Below are 16,713 nucleotides of genomic sequence, written 5' to 3' on the forward strand. Positions count from 1 at the left end.
ACTTAGTGTGTTCCAACAGGTTTATTAATTTCCAGGGTCATTTTCATAAATGGGCTATATTTCCAGAGATGCATACAAATATATAGGAATATATGTGTGCATTTACAGTCATATTATGTTTAGATAACATACACATATATAATACATACTAGCAATAGGAATATAATATTAACTATACACATACATTTATATATATGTATGTGTGTATATACATGTGCACAGAGTACTTATGTATTAATGTATAAATATTTATAAATATAGAATACATGCTTATATTACATATGTACATTTTGCAATGTATGTGCATATTAATACAATATCATATATATACATGCATATATGTACTTACATATGCATACATATTCCTATATGTTCATATGCATCCATGGAAATGTTACTCATTTATAAAAATGACCCTGGAAATCAATAATAAGCAGGCTAGGGCACACTAAGGATTTATATATATATATTTACATGCTCAAACACACATACATACATGTATAAAACACACATATACACACATATATACAAACACATGTGGAAATCCTTCTGCCTCCACATGTACATATATTATGAGCTCACTCTCCCGTCACATATGCATATTTGTATATTTTATGTACTTTTTCTTATTTTTCCTTTTTCTTTGTCCTCAAGAAACGTGGGAGGAAAGAAAAAAGAAAAAGAAGAGAGAACATGATTGGGTAACCAAGTTGCCCAAACGTTAATATGAAAAGAATAAATGCTTAATCATAATAATTACTGACACATGCCCTTTCTGAAGCTCATATGCTTTAGCCTAAGGAAAAAATTTAAACAGCACATTTTAAAATGAAGGAATTCTCCTTTCCTTACTTCTTGAAGCCAGTAAAATGTTCCTCATATTGCAAGTCATTATAGCAAAAGCATTAGGAAGGAAGGACCATTTCAAGTTAGATCTGTCATTAACTTACTAACTACTCACTTGAGTCTCATAAATAATTTTCAGTAGAAAGGGCTGTCAAATGTGATTAAGGTCATTATTTCAGGTTAAAGTGGCTGGCAGACTTTTCTGATATAAAAACCTTTCCAGAGAAACAAGAACTAAGGATTCTTCAAGGTGAAGTGTCTCTGGAGCCCATTCCATGAAAATATAATGTGGGGAAGAGGATCTGGTGTGGGGAAGTCATTTGAGAAGACTGGACAAGGTTTTCCAAGGTGAGAGGTCTCAGAGCAAGGACAGACTGTATTATTTTAAGATTTGCTAGGTGTTCAATATTTGGAGTAAATTGTGAGTTTTTTTTATTACCTAAAAATCCAACCCTTGGGGTGAGAAAATAATAGCCTAGGCATTATTATTCAACAAAATATTATTATTATTCAACAAATATTTAGTGAGCACTTTCCATACCCCAGACACTCTGCTACGTTTCTCAGGATGCAGCCGGGAATCAAATCAAGTCCCGCTCCCAAAGACCTCACACCTATCGTGGAGGTAGGCACCAAACAACCAAAAAAACCCCAGAGACAGTGAAACGCATAGTCTGCAGCAGGACATGGACAACTCTGCATAGACAAAGCAAGGCCAGTGGGGGAGATTTACGGATTGAGAGAGGAGGGAGCATTTTCCCACCTTGGAAGGATAAAGTCTGTCTTCCTGGAGCAGGTGACGGTTAGCTGAGACCTGAAGGAGAAGGAGGGCTTGGCACAGCCCAGATAGGTGAGGATTTGAGGTGAGATAAGGAAGGAGTGTTCCCTGCGGAGCCGGCAGCATCCCCAAGGCACAGAGGGAGAAGGCCCTGGTGGGAGAGGTGGCTGTTTTAGACAGCAACGTGGAAGTGATCAGTGAGGCTGGAGAAGGGATTTAGAAGACAGGGTGGAAGATCAGCCTGGAAAGGTGTGCAGAGGCCTCAGCAGCCTGGGTCTTGTAAGGCACAGCCAGACATTTGGAATTTAAGAGCAATGAGAAGCCACCTTTGTGTTTTTAATAGGAAAGGTGACAGGATCAAATTTTACTTAATGAGACCCTTTTGACGGAAGTATGAAGCGCATTGGAGGGGGCACAAGACTGTAGACCGGAAGACCATCATGAGGCTGCTTCTGTCAGCCAGCGAAGAGACGACAGGATGGAAGGTACTAGTGAGTGGCAGTAGGGACTCTACTGGGAATTGGCACCTACTGTGTGCCCCGGACACTGCCAAGTGCTCTACATATAGGAGCTCAGAGAATCCTCACAGCATACACGTGAGAAAGGTTCTATCATTACCACCTGGGTTTCACCAATAAAGAAATAAATAGAGAGAGGCTCAGTTACTTACATCATCACACAGTAGATCCGGGACTTGAACCTGGCTGCAATTTAACTCCTATGATTTCCTATCAAGAGGTAGACTGATTTGGGACTATTTAGAGAGTAGATTTGATGGCATTTAAGGAGTGATCAAATTTGGGAGTCGGGGGGAAGAGAAGGAATTCAGGATGATGACTAGATGGGTGACATTGTATTTCACTGGGAAAAGAAGGGGGTTCTTGTTTTGTTTTCAGGGCATGGAGACGAGTCTAGTTGTAGACGTTGCTGAGTTGAGATGCCACATGGCGCTGTCCAGGAGACTCACAGACGCAGCTCGGGAGTCAGATCAGGGCTGGCAAGGACACATTTGGGAGGTCCCAGCATGGTTTGCAACTAAAGCCAAGAAGTAGATAAAATTACCTCAGCACAGTGTGTACGGTGAACAGAGAAGATAGTCTAAGGTGTGACTAAGTAACTTGAAAACAAGACTGACAGGATGTGGCTAGAGAAGCTGGAGAAAATCAAGGAATGTGGAGTCACAGAAATCAAGCCAGAGGATGTTTCCACGGAGGGGAAAAAGGCTGACCAGGGTCAAGTGCTGTCCTGCAAGGTGAGCACTAAGACGCTCCCAGTGGGCTGCAGAGCGACGAGGTCCCTGGGGCAGAACCGTTGCGGTTGACCAGAGGTAACAGCCAGACTGGTGGGAAATGGACACAATGGGTGTCCAGAACTCCACGGACACAGGGCTGAGGAAGCTTGATGTTTTAATATAGAGGAACCACCTGTGTGCATCCATGCATGCGCTGGTCATGACCAAGTGCTTCAGAAGAAAGGAAAGATGGAACAAAGAGAGGGGGTAACGCAAAACACAAGTTCTTTGCAGAGGAGACAGATGTCCCAGCACATAGGGAAGTGAGTTCACTAGGAGTGGATGTGTGTTGCAGTTGATTTCTCAACAATGTTGCAGTGGATTCGTTTCTGAGATGAGGAGCGTGGTGGGGGCAAGAGGCACCACATAGAACCCGGGAGTCGGGTGAAAGCGGACTTGAGGCAAGTAGCCCACCAACTCGTTTATTTCAGTTAGTACAACTTATATAGCCAAGACTAGCCAATCCGGTCAAGGGGCGGTCTATGCCCCAGCCAATCACAGCCTGTTGCCAGGCAGGCTCCATTGCCAGGTGGGTTTCAAGGCCATTCCTGAGTAACTGACGCTAGCTTGCCAGCGGCCATCTTGGCATGGCCTTCTCATTCTACCACAAATGTGGATTATAAGTAGGCTTGGTGGTGGGTAGCTGTATGTTTCCTTTCAGGAGATGTCATTTCAGTAGGGTTAGAGCGAAAGGGGAGAGGTAGTGGAACAAGTTTGAGTAGAGTAGACAAGCTTTTGAATGAATTAGTGTTGAGACTATGAGAGAGACTGGAATAAGGATTCTCAGAGTGTCGGCAGCATCAGGACATAAGTAAGCCTGTTAGTCATGGGTTCATGGTGGCACCGGTCTGTAAGGCTGTCTGACACTGCCAGCAGCCCATGTCTACAAAGAGATCAGCAGCTCTGACCTGTTCTAAGCTGCGTTTTCCCAGGTGGTTGGACAGGGTGCACAATGGAGACAATGGAGCAAAGGAGTTGAGTGGGCAGGAGAGTGGGTAATGGTTAGGTCCTGGACTCCCCACTATAAGAGAGGGGAAACAGGGGCAGATTCTCTGTCTGATCACTCATTGGCTCTTATTTTGGGTGAATCATTACGTATCTCTGGGCTTCAATTTTTCCCTCACTTGGAAGTGAGGCTGTTGGTTAGATGATGTTGGAGGTCCCTTCCAATTCTTGAATTCTGAGGTTAAGCTTGGCAAAATCACAAGCACTCTCTGAACACGGGTGAGAGCTATGAGCCACTCCTTCTAATCACTAGTGTCCAACAAATCTCGCCATGCTGGAGGAACAAAGGACATTGACGCAGCTCTTTCCTTTTGTCATAAAAATGTGCAAAATGCACAGGACACTTCCCATAAATCAAGCATAGATACCTCGTTGCCATTGGTAGGGCAACTCTGCTGTATACTTCCCAGTCTGTGCTTGATTTCATTCAACTCAATTTAAAGGCATAGTTACTGAGTGTTTACTTTGCATAAGTTACTGTGATGGCGGTTGCAGGGGATAAAAGATGAGATAGCAACACTCCTTGTTTTGTCAAAAGGAAGTCCAATAGGAAGGAGAAGAGCAGTACAGAAATAAGCAGGTCCAGTCTAGTATCTTAGTATTCAATCCAGGAAAGAACAGCTTCTTTCTATATTTTCTTTAGCAACTAAATATCTGTTTTGAGCCCTAGATTTTACCAGATTGGAATAGACTCAGCTGGGATCCTCACCATTTTTTGGGTCATGACTAATTCCAGGGGCTTACATAACACAAAAGCATCAGGAGGGGTGCTTTTCTGGTCCTGAGTGTCATCTGTCAGCGCTGTCTGCTGAGACATCCCTGTCCTTGAGGCTCTAGGTTATCAGACTGTGCAGGCAGCCACTGGCAACAGAGTCATTCCCTCTGCAAGCCCTTCAGGACCTATCTTCCTGCTCTTTCTGCTACGTCTAGGCCTTTCTGGGTTGCGTGGTAATCAGTGCCTCTGCCCAGTATGCTTAAACACGCCACCCACCAGTTTTCTCTATACAGTTTAGCTATCTCTCACAGGTTCTACCTCCGGCACAGGATCAAATATCTTTTTCCTCCACGACTAATTGACACTTTATCTCAGTGTATTTGCTTCTAGCTTCTCTTCTTGTTGCCAACCTGGAGAATTCTCTGGTTTGGGACTATTGGGCTGGTCAGGTGGGGGACTTCTACTGGCATGAATAAGATTTGCTTCAAGAGCTTTTGTCTGTGTTGTGAGCCATTTCCGTTACTGGGAAATTGCTTCTTCTCTCTTTTCTCTTCTATCACATCCCTGTAAGGCAATGAACATAAAGTGAACTACGAGGAGGAGCAAGGAGGAAAAAAAGAAACGTGGGGGAAATGGTGGAAGCTATTTCATACGAGGCAGAGCAGGGGTGTTATGAGATGAATTAGAATTGTGTTCTCGGATGCGAGGCATAGCATAGGAACCTCTGGTTGCACACGAAGGAACTGAACACTAGTTAACTTAAGTCAGGACCAAATACCAGGTCTATTGGAAGGATTCTGGGTAGCACATTGACTAGAAAAACAGAGCTAACGGATGCTTTGAGAATGGCAGAAACTAGCAGTGGGAACTCAAGAACCAGTCGGGGTGCAATGGTCAAATGACCCAGGTCCAGTCATCTCCTGCTCGGTGTGTTTCCACTCAGGAGCAAGTCTCAGAAGGTAAGAGCTGATTGACTGACCTGAGTCACATGACAACACGTATGCCCAGCGGTTCTCTGCCTGGACGCTCCACCAAGCCCACGTGGAATGGAAGAGCAGCAGGATTTCTAAGGCCAGGGGAGAGCATAGGATTATAGGGAAGCAAGAAAATAAGTCCCATAAAAAATCAAAACATACAAACAACAGAAAAGTTCAGACAAGAGGCATTTATGAAGGACTTTGAAGGACGTTAGGGTTTGGACAGGCAGAGATGAGAGATGGGTATAGCAGAGGAATAAAGTTGGAGGCCAGCATTGTGGCACAGCAGATAAAGCTGCTGTCTGCAGCACCGGTATCCATGTGGGCACTGGTTCGCATCCCGGCTGTTCCTCTTCTGACCCAGCTCCTTGCTAATGGCCTGGGAAAGCAGCAGAAGATGGCCCAAGTGTTTGGACCCCTGCTGCACATACAGGAGACCCAGATGAAGCTTCTGGCCTCCCATTTTTAACTTACAGCAACTAATTAAAAACAGAAAAACATCATGTGAGCAAAACAGGTTTGTGGGTTGGGCTGCCAGTTTATGATCTCACCTCTATATTTGAGGGGTGGAGGAGAAAGAAAGATGACCGAGATGAGGGAGAGCACATAAGTAGGCTTCACCTAAGGCTCAACTTTGCCAGAGAACTTGGAAGGGAAATTGTTCCTGTGACTTGGCAAATCTGGCCACTCGGAGTCTGCTGATACAGAGTGTGTGACTTCTAAAGCCATCAATGGTCGGGACATGCCTTTCCTCTTCTCTTTTATATGAATCTGGAAAATTTTTTTCTGGTTGCCATTTTTGTTCTTGGGGTGAAAAATACAATATGATCTGGATTAAACTATCATAGGAGAAGTTGAAATCAGGTTTTGCTGGTTCTGGAGCTATGGTTAATACTGTGATGTCTCATTAGAACAGTGTTTTTGTCTGAGTACAAGATATTGTGTTATAATGTGTAGGGTGTATTAAATGAGTAAGAAAAACCTGTATCCACATTCTTTTTTTTAAAAAAAATAAGATGTATTCATTTATTTGGAGGCAGAGTTACAGAGAGAGAGGGAGAGACAGAGAGAGAGGGAAAGACAGAGATCTTCCTGCCGCTGTTTCACTCCCCAAATGGCTGCACGGCTGGAGCTGGGCCAGTCTGAAGCCAGAAGCCGGGAGATTCTTCCAGGTCTTCCACGTGGGTACAGGGGCCCAAGGACTTGGGCCATCTTTCACTGTTTCCCAGGCCATAAGCAGGGAGCTGGATTGGAAGTGGAGCAGCTGAGACTCGAATCAGCTCCCATATGGGATGCCAATGCCACAGGCAGAGGCTTAACCTACTATCACAGTGCCGGCCCCTAAAGATTTATTTATTCATTTATTTATTTTGACAGGCAGAGTGGATAGTGAGAGAGAGAGACAGAGAGAAAGGTCTTCCTTTTGCTGTTGGTTCACCCTCCAATGGCCGCTGTGGCCAGTGCGCTGCGGCCGGTGCACCATGCTCATCCGATGGCAAGAGCCAGGTACTTCTGGTCTCCCATGGGGTGCAGGGCCCAAGCACTTGGGCCATCCTCCACTGCACTCCCTGGCCACAGCAGAGAGCTGGCCTGGAAGAGGGGCAACCGGGACAGAATCCGGTGCCCTGACCGGGACTAGAACCCGGTGTGCTGGCACCGCTAGGTGGAGGATTAGCCTATTGAGCCGCGGCGCCGGCCTATTTATTTATTTAATGAGTCCCACATGGGTGCAGGGGCCTAAGTACTTGGGCCACCTTCCACTGCTTTTCCAAGTGCATTGCCAGGGACCTGGATCAGAAGTGCTGCAGCCAGGACTTTTACCAGCTCCCATATGGGATGCCAGCAGCCCTGCAGGTGGAGGCTTAGCCTATGCCACAGTGCCGGCCCCAACACTCTAGAATATATATTTGAGAAATTGGAGGAAAAGGACTAACATAAATAGATATTATTCACTCAACTGTGACATCTATAGCACATACATTCGCGGACTCAGGATATAGCATAGAGAAAGACATACAAACAAGTAATTACAGGGTTGTTTATGTGGTATAGGAATAGAATGGTCAAGAAACTTAGAACAGCAGAAAACACATACATTCTGTTTGTACCAGCCAAGGAGGCTTCATGGATGGGCTGACATTTAAGATGAGTCTGTAAGAATGACTTGAGGTTTGTGAAGAGGAGAGGTTGACAGGCTTCCCAAGGAGCCACAGCATGTGCAAAACGAAGTGGCCTAGCAGGGGTGCAGAATATTCTGTCCTGTGGGCCACACAGGGCCCCTGAAATCATTTGGTCTGGCCTGCCAAGGAACCACAGGCAGGACTCAAAATTCAGTCAATTACAGCAGGCCGACTTTGAAGTTGATAATTTTGAATGTCTCTCGAATGATATTGCCCATATTCAAATGGTTCCTGGCAGAGAAAGATTCCCCACCCCTGTGCACCTGGTGACAACCATTATCTGTTTATATTAAATTCTGTCACCCATGTGACTATTGATTGCTGTGGACAATACAGGTGACTAGCCATGTAAGCTTGATTGTAAATCAAAGAGAACACTTCTTTGCATTCGATTCACCGAAGTCCGTTTCCCTACCTTAGCTCACGATGGAAAAGAAAAATACTCTTTAAAGAAAAGGTGCATTTCCATTCTTAGTGGAGACCGGTAGCCTAAGGAGGGGTCTTGGCTATACCTTGAGGTCCCCTGGGCCCTCCCATGAGTGAAGACCAAACATTGTAGGCTTTAGGCCAAGCTGCATGTTTACACGCATGTGGGTTTTCAGCCAGTTGTTGGGAAGCGGCTTTGTTTTGAGCATTTCATCTGCAGAACTGGGTATAAGCATTACCAGGAAATTACAATTACAGAAGTTTTCAGAGCACCACACTGCTTTTCTTCGTGGCATTTGTTGTAGAGATCACTGGGCCCTGGCAATGAAGAAGTCCCTAAAGGAAAATCTCCAGGAACAAGGAAAATGATTAGTGCTGGAAAAGCCCACAGCCGTGGCATTCTGCCCCAAATGTGTGCCTCCTCGGATAGGACTCGTGCTGTAGCCGGTCAGCTGCCAGCGGCCTGCTCGCCTGCGGCTGCCTTGCAGCACGTGGCGGCATCAGTCAGCTTCCAGAGGCGAGGATAACTGAAGGTAGAGACCCTCGGCTTGGGGTCTCATCTCCCCAGGTGGAGAGCTTGGCTTCTGCTTTTCTTCCCGCCCCTAACGAGTCCTCTAATCGCTCTCCTTCTCACCCTAAGTCTTGGGCCTCCTCTTAAGAAAAAAAAAATAAAAGGAAGCTCATGGAAAAATGAATTTGAAAGATTATTTTGGAGGAGGGAGGGAGAGAAAGAGAGAGAGAAAGAGAGATCTTCCATCTGCTGGTTCAATTCCCAGATGGCCACAATGACCAGTGCTGGGCCAGGATGAGGCTAGGAGCCAAGAGCTTCATCTGGGTCCCCCCGCATGGGTGGCAGGGGCCCAAACACTTGGGCTATCTCCTGCTGCTTTTCCCAGGTCATTAGCAGGGAGCTGGATTAGAAATGGAACAGCTGGGACACCAGTAAGCATCTATGTGGGTTGCTCCATCACAGGGGGTGGTTTAAAACCTATGTCACTATGCCAGCCCCAACACTAATATCTATCTTTCAAAAAATATTTATGTATTTATTTGAAAGGCAGAGTGACACACAGAGAGAAAGAGACAGAGGGATCTTCCATCTGCTGATTCACTTCCCAAATGGTCACAAGAGCCAGGGCTGGGCCAGGCCCAAGCCTGGAGCCAGGAACTCATCCTGGTCTCCCATATGGGTAGCAGGGCTTAGGCCATCCTCTGCTGCTGTCCCAGGTACATTAGCAGGGAGCTGTATTGGAAGCAGAGCAGCCAGGGCTGGAACTGGCACTCTGGAATGGGATGCCAGCATTACAAGTGATGACTTAACTTTCTGTGCCACAATGCAGGCCCCCTACATGTCTATCTGAAGGAGCAATTCCAGTTAAAATATCCTCATGCACAGTATTATTCCTTCTTTTTTTTCTAAAGATTTATTTTATTTATTTGAAAGACAGAGTTACAGAGAGAAGTAGAGACAGAGAGAGAGGCCTTCCATCCGCTGGTTCACTCCCCAGATGGCTGCAACGGCCAGAGCTGTGCTGAACTGAAGCCAGGAGCCAGGAGCTTCTTCCAGGTCTCCCATGCAGGTGCAGGGGCCCAAGGATTTGGGCCGTCTTCCACTACTATCCCAGGCCATAGCAGAGAGCCGGATCAGAAGAGGAGCAGTTGGGACTAGAACTGGCGTCCATATGGGATGCTGGCACTTCAGGCCAGGGCTTTAACTCACTGTGCCACAGCGCCGGCCCCATTTCCTTCTTATATATTATAACCTTCAATGATTTTTCCTTAACATTTTTTAAATGAAAATTTTCAAACACACAGAAAGATTGAGAGAATTTTATGGTGAAAACCCATATATTCATCACTTAGACCACATAATTAACATTTTACTAAACTTTTTTTTTTATTCCTTATCTTCTTTCTCTCGGTTCCTCAATCCATCTTAGCTCTTGAATGCATTTCAAACTAAGTTGCCATAAATATTTGAGCATGCATATCACGAACTAGAGTTTAGTACTTTTTGTGGATCTGATTTTTTTTATGATAAAATGATCACACAATGGAATGTTCAGGTCTTAAGTATATTTTCCCGTGAGTTTTACCCATGCACTCATGTGGGTAACTCAAATCCTTATTAAGATATAGAGAATTTCCATCACACAGAAAGTTCTTCTCATGCCTCTTCCCAGTTAATCCCTACCACTGTCACCCCCCACTCCCACCCCAACCTGCAACACTGCCCACCAGCACTTCCCCCAGTCTTCACTCTACAGATTAGTTGCATCTGTTCTAGAACTTCATGTCATGACTCTTACGTCTGATTTTCTTTGCTCAGCATAATGTCTGGGAGAGTCAGCCATGATCACTGGTCTAGCAGCAACACTGCTGACTGACATTCCATTGTATGAATACATGATGCTTGATTTATTCTCCTCTTAAAGGATACCTGATCTGTCCCTAGTTTTTAAACTGTTGATAAAGTTGTTCTGGAATAATTGACAAGTTTTTTGTGAATATATCTCTGGGGTAAATACCCAGGAGTGGATTCCACAGCATTCTCTCTCTCCCTCTCTTTTTTTTTTAAAGAATTATTTACTTGGCTGGTGCTGTGGCTCAATAAGCTAATGCTCCACCTGTGGTGCCGGCACCCCGGGTTCTAGTCCCAGTCAGGGCGCCGGATTCTGTCCTGGTCGCTCCTCTTCCTGTCCAGCTCTCTGCTGTGGCCCAGGAGGGCAGTGGAGGATGGCTCAAGTGCTTGGGCTCCTGCACCCGCATGGGAGACCAGAGAAGCGCCTGGCTCCTGGCTTCAGATCAGCGCAGTGTGCCGGCCGCAGCGGCCATTGGGGGGTGAACCAATGGAAAAAAGGAAGACCTTTCTCTTTGTCTGTCTCTCTCACTGTCCACTCTGCCTGTACAGAGAGGCAGAGGGAGAAAGTGGGAGAGAGAAAGAAAGGTCTTCCATCTGCTGGTTCACTTTCCAAATGGCCCACAATGGCCAGAGTTGGGCCCATCTGAAGCCAGGAGCCAGGAGGCTCCCCTGGGTCTCTCACGTGGGTGCAGGTGCCAGAGGACCTGGGACATCTTCTGTTTTCCCAGGCTATAGCAGAGAGCTAGATCAGATGTGGGGCAGCTGGGACTCAAACCAGCACCTGCACTACAGGTGGCAGCTTTACCACTAAGCCACAGCGCTGGCCCCTCCACAGCATTCTTTTTTCTTTTTTTTTTTTACTATCTTTAATTTTTTTCTTTTTCTTTTGAAAGACAAGGGGGAGGAAGAGCTCTCCCATTCATCCACTGGTCTACTTTCTTTCTTTCTTTTTATTTATTTATTTATTTATTTATTTATTTATTTATTTATTTTTGACAGGCAGAGTGGACAGTGAGAGAGAGAGACAGAGAGAAAGGTCTTCCTTTGCTGTTGGTTCACCCTCCAATGGCCGCCGCGGCCGGCGTGCTGCGGCCTGCGCACCGCGCTGATCCGATGGCAGGAGCAGGTGCTTCTCCTGGTTTCCCATGCTGGTGCAGCACCCAAGCACCTGGGTCATCCTCCACTGCACTCCCGGGCCATAGCAGAGAGCTGGCCTGGAAGAGGGGCAACCGGGACAGAATCCGGTGCCCCGACTGGGACTAGAACCCGGTGTGCAGAGGATTAGCCTAGTGAGCCGCGGCGCCGGCCCCACTGGTCTACTTCTCAAATGCCAGTCCAGGTCTTCCACATGGGTGGCAGGGAACCAAGTACCTGAGCTATCACCTGCTGTCTCCCAGAATGTGTGCTAGCAGGAAGCTGGAACCCAGAGTGGAGCCGGGACTTGAAACCAGGCACTCTGACATGGAATGCAAACATCCCAAGTGGCGTCTCAACTGCCATGCCAAACACCTGCCCCTGCGGCACTGTCTTACCCGGTTTAGTTTAGCAGAGGTTTGCTAGAAGGTATCACTGTAGCTCAGACTGCCTGAAACCCCCACCCCTCCATCCACCTCGTTTTTTTCCCTTCTGATTACCTTCTTGCTTTTCCCCCTGTAAGTCCCTTGTTCTCTCTTGTCTCCCCCAGCTGGACACTGTTTTCTTACCATTTTCCTAAACATTTTTTCCAGAGAGAGGCATCATGGTGTTGACAAAAACGCCTTGATTCTTGGGCTGCATTCAAGATGCACCTCACCTGTGCAGGAGGTGCGCCGCCCTGGGCTCCAGGCTTGTTGGTGGTTTGTTCTTTCAAGAGGAGGGAAGGGCTGACTCCGTGGTCCCCTTTCCAGCTCCATCGTTCTGTGGTTTACAGTGTCCTCTTCCAAGATGCAAATCTGGCAGAAAATCAAGAGCCAAGGAGGACAGAAGATGAAGACGTTAGGATAGAAATGGAGAGAGCAGTCTTCCTGCTACTTGGGCAGCTGGTGACAGGCTCCGTGGGACCAGGCCGGTACTGTCTCACGGCCCTGGCTTTCCCCACTCCTGGTTTCATGGTATGCACCCTCACGTGACCCAGCCCTGACTTCCGGGGCTGTTAATCCCCATCTTGTCTGTTCCCTTAATGAATGTATGTCACGTCTATGCTTCAGAGATGCTCACTGCACATTTTAAGACAACCTTGTAAGCAGCTTATGCCAGTGAACTACTGAGGAAGCCAAAAGTGGCCCCTTCTTGTCTAGGTGTATATATGCGATTTATTGAGGGCTTTGTGGGTGTAACACGCTTACTCATATTGCATAATTCAGAGGGAGGACACTAATGTTAGGAGGCTGAGGTCCAAGAAGTGAAGACACACGAAGGCAGGCCGTATGAGGTGTTACCTTGGAGTACCCAGGGCCCCAGTTGGCATCCTGCTACTCTCAAAAGTACCTGCACACTCATGGGAATGCATATCCCAACTTTGGCTTGGAAGATTTGGGCCCTGGGCGTGCTTACAGATAGCATTTGCAGCACGTGTGTTCTCCTGATACCTTGGGTATTTCAGCCCTACAATCATGAGCAGGTATGTCATTTCAAAAAGGAGAAGTTTCAGCTGGGTTTTATAGAGGCGGGGAAGGAAAAACCATGGAAGAAAGAGGGAGAGAAACAATAACAAAGGGAAGAGGTAGTGTAGGATGAGGGGAAGGCCAGCGCTGTGGCTCACCAGGCTAATCCTCCTCCTGCAGCGCAGGCACCCAGGGTTCTAGTCCCGATCAGGATGCCGGATTCTTCCCTGGTCACTCCTCTTCCAGTCCAGCTCTCTGCTGTGGCCCGGGCAGGCAGTGGAAGATGACCTAGGTGCTTGGGTCCTGCACCGACATGGGAGACCAGGAGGAAGCACCTGGCTCCTGGCTTCGGATTGGTGCAGTGTGCCGGCCGTAGCAGCCATTTAGGGGGTGAACCAACGGAAAAGGAAGGCCTTTCTCTCTCTCTCTGTCTCCGCCTGCTAAAAAAAAAAAAAAAAAAAAAAAGATGAAGGGAAGAGGGGGGATGGGATGAGAGCGAATGAAAGATGAAGAGAAAAACATTGGAAGTGTGCTAAGGAAGGACAAAACTGTAAAAGACAATATTTTATGCTTAAAGATATTCCTGGGCTAACCCCATTCAAATTGTTTTGTTCAGAGGTGGATGCTTTGCCTAGTGGTCGAGATATCACACCCTATATCAGAGTGCCTCGGCTTGAGAGCTGGCTCTACTTCTGATGCCAGGTTCCTGCTAAAGCAGGCCCTGGGAAGCCGTGCTGATAGCCCAAGTAATTGGGTTCCCGACCCTCAAACGGGAGGCCTGAATTGAGTTTCTGGCTCCTGAGACTTTTGTTGTGGGCATTCACAAAGGATGGAGTCTCTCTCTCTGGCTCTCTCTCTTTCTCTCTCTCTCCCCCCCCCCCTCTCAACTAACTAGCTAATAAATGATTTTTGTCCCAAACCCAAAGACTTAAATATAAGCCTTGATCATAGCGCCCTCTTGCATACATAATTTATCCGTATTACTCATCTTCTGATCTCTAAGGTATTTTGATGTGCCCAGAACGTACTCATATTTCACAACAAACACAAATTAATTATGGTTCAAAAGGAGCAGAGTTAGGCTTTCAATTCAGACTCCAAGCAATCATATTAGTGGTTATTTTTCTGTTTCTAATTACCAATTAAGCTCATTGGATTCCAGCTAATGAAGTTACTTGACTCAAAGATAAGGGAATCATAACATATAGTAAAGATGGAATGAGCCATAGCTTTTAAATAATTATCTGTCTGAGATTTGGGCTCTACAATTTCCTGTGTTCTGCTGGTACGCTGAATCTCCAGAGTTGTTTACAGGAAAAGAAAAAGGTATTTAGACAGTTCTAAGGCTGTCAGTCCTCATCAGACCCTGGGGTAGGAGCACTGCGACTTTAAGACTCAAGGGCACACACCTGTGGGAACTGGACCACACACATGTGCCAAGAGGCCCAGCCACAGCGGGAAGCTATGCCTGTGCCTCTTATCGTTGTCATCTAAACCCTCTCTCCGTAAGGGAGGGAGGGCTCTAACTCTGGGCGTATTTCACAGCCACTTGATGTTTAACCTCTAAGAAAAAAGGCTTTGGAACACAGAGCAAGCACACGGAGGCTCCACCTTTGCAAACTGCAGAAATTGTTTAAGATAAGGAAGATCAAACAAATGAGGTCAGGCTTAAACCCTTCCGAGTCGGGATTTGGGTGCGGGGAGGAGGACGGAGAAGGCCTTGTTTTGAGAACGCTGGGTGGAGGGTGTGCAGCCGCACAGGTGGATCAGCAGCATCTTAGCCAGCTGGGGACAGCTAGCTGCCATGTGACCCTGCAGCTCGAGCCCCGATACAGAGAGAACTAGTCCCCGGCTGTGCCGCCCGCTTCCAAACCCTGAGAATGTCTACCCAAACATCAGCGCGAAGAAGGGCTCTTTTAAGTCACTGAACAGAGGAGGAGTTTTCATTTAGTGAAGGATTGACAGCTGCAGGCCAGTCACGCGCTGGGCACGGGGAGAGAGGGCAACTTTGAGGGAAGCCGTGTCCATGCGTGAGGCTGACGCCCCGGGAGGAGCACAGCTCTGGGCCTTCCTCAGCCGCTGTTTCTAGCAAGCCCAAGGGCAGCCACAGTGGCCGTAGAGAGGAAGCCCGGTTGAGCGCCTCTGAGAGCAGTTCCTGCGACATTCTGGGTGGCCCTATTTCTTGGGGAACTTACGGAGAAGTTACTGGGATGCATTCCTTGATCTCAAGCCTGAGATGATAGCATCGCCCCCTCCTCTACTGTGTATGCTCGGTTTCTCTTTGCCCTGGCTGGCATTTCTGCTGATCCCTGTGGCTTGCCCAGTTAACTGATTTACGCCCCATTCCCTAGGTGTGCGAGCCTCTGGTTTCCTTGCTATTCTCAGACTGTATCTGTTCTACTCATGCATCTGCCTCTGTAACTTGGCACGGGAGCACCAAGAGGTGTTGGCATGGGAGCACCAAGAGGTGCCTTAGTGGGTCCCCTGAGAGCCAAACCTGACACAGCTGTGTAGTAGTTCACCCACCTGCCCGCGTTCTATGATGGTCGGTAGTAATTTCCTCTGCTGATCAAGTGACTCCTTTCCTTGCCTGCTGTACTTTCGGCACAAGTCTTCCGAAATGACTGGGCAGCATTTGTGGATTTGTGTCCCACAGGATTCTTACTGTGTCCCTGGAATGAAGTGGGGGAGTAAGGACCTCTAGATTCACAAAGCCTAAAAGTTGTAGGGCAAAAGCACTACTGTCTCAAGTCGGTGACGGGGGTGTTGGTAAGTGGAGCTCCTCTCGTTTCCACCCTTTGGTTCCCAGATCCAGGGACTCTGCTCCTGAGAGCAGGGCACCATCTAGTGCTTGTTGGCCTGGGTTGTGTTACCTCATGGAGTGCGATGCCCCACTCCCACAGAGAGGGTCACCTCTCCAAGCTGGTTCCCCAGCACATCCTTGGGAGGCCACCCCACCGTGCTGTCAGGCCAGGGGCATGTGGAAGGAGCAGTGGATCTCGTGATGGGCCCATTGCCACAGCGTCTTTGCTGGGAAGTGGGGCCTTTGGCTCCGCTTGGCAGGGAGAGATTCTACTTCCGTGTATGGGACACTTTAAATCTTGAACTGTAGAGTGGCTCCAAGGCATGGAGTGCTGCAAAGGAAAATTCATCTCTAGAATTTGTGTCACCCCAGGAAAGATTAATTTATTTTTCCCAGAATAGAAGGCATCCGATGTCATCAAAGGAGTTGATATCCTCAAAAGCCACACTGTGGCTGGCATTTGCTAAATAATAATAATAATAATAATTTGAAAGGGCAAGATAGAATCTTCCATCTGCTGGCTCACTCTCCAAATGGCCTCAACAGCCAGGATTGGGCCAGGCTGAAGCCAGGAGCCAGGAGCTCCATCCAGGTCTCCCATGTGGGTGGCAGGGGCCCGAGGACTTGGGCCATTTTCTGCTGCTTTCCCAGACACACTATCAGGAAGCTGGATCAGAAGTGGAGGAGCACACTCCAATATGGGACGCTGGCGTCATAAGCAGGGGCTCAATCTTAGGTGTCACAATGC

General features: G+C 47.3%; 1 long non-coding RNA gene across 1 annotated transcript; it reads right to left on the reverse strand.

The window, feature by feature from the left end:
* Window positions 1-2,365: 2,365 nt before the first annotated feature.
* On the reverse strand, window positions 2,366-13,588 carry LOC149127611 (uncharacterized). The gene is made up of 3 exons (XR_016231793.1): window positions 13,321-13,588; window positions 12,373-12,511; window positions 2,366-2,659 (listed from the first exon to the last, which is right to left on the reverse strand). It is a non-coding gene; the product is annotated as an uncharacterized LOC149127611 (long non-coding RNA).
* Between the last annotated feature and the right edge of the window lie 3,125 nt (window positions 13,589-16,713).

Source organism: Oryctolagus cuniculus, chromosome 3 (assembly GCF_051225735.1).
Source record: "Oryctolagus cuniculus isolate XC-2025 breed Fujian yellow rabbit chromosome 3, ASM5122573v1, whole genome shotgun sequence".
In the NCBI taxonomy this organism is placed as follows: Eukaryota; Metazoa; Chordata; class Mammalia; order Lagomorpha; family Leporidae; genus Oryctolagus; species Oryctolagus cuniculus.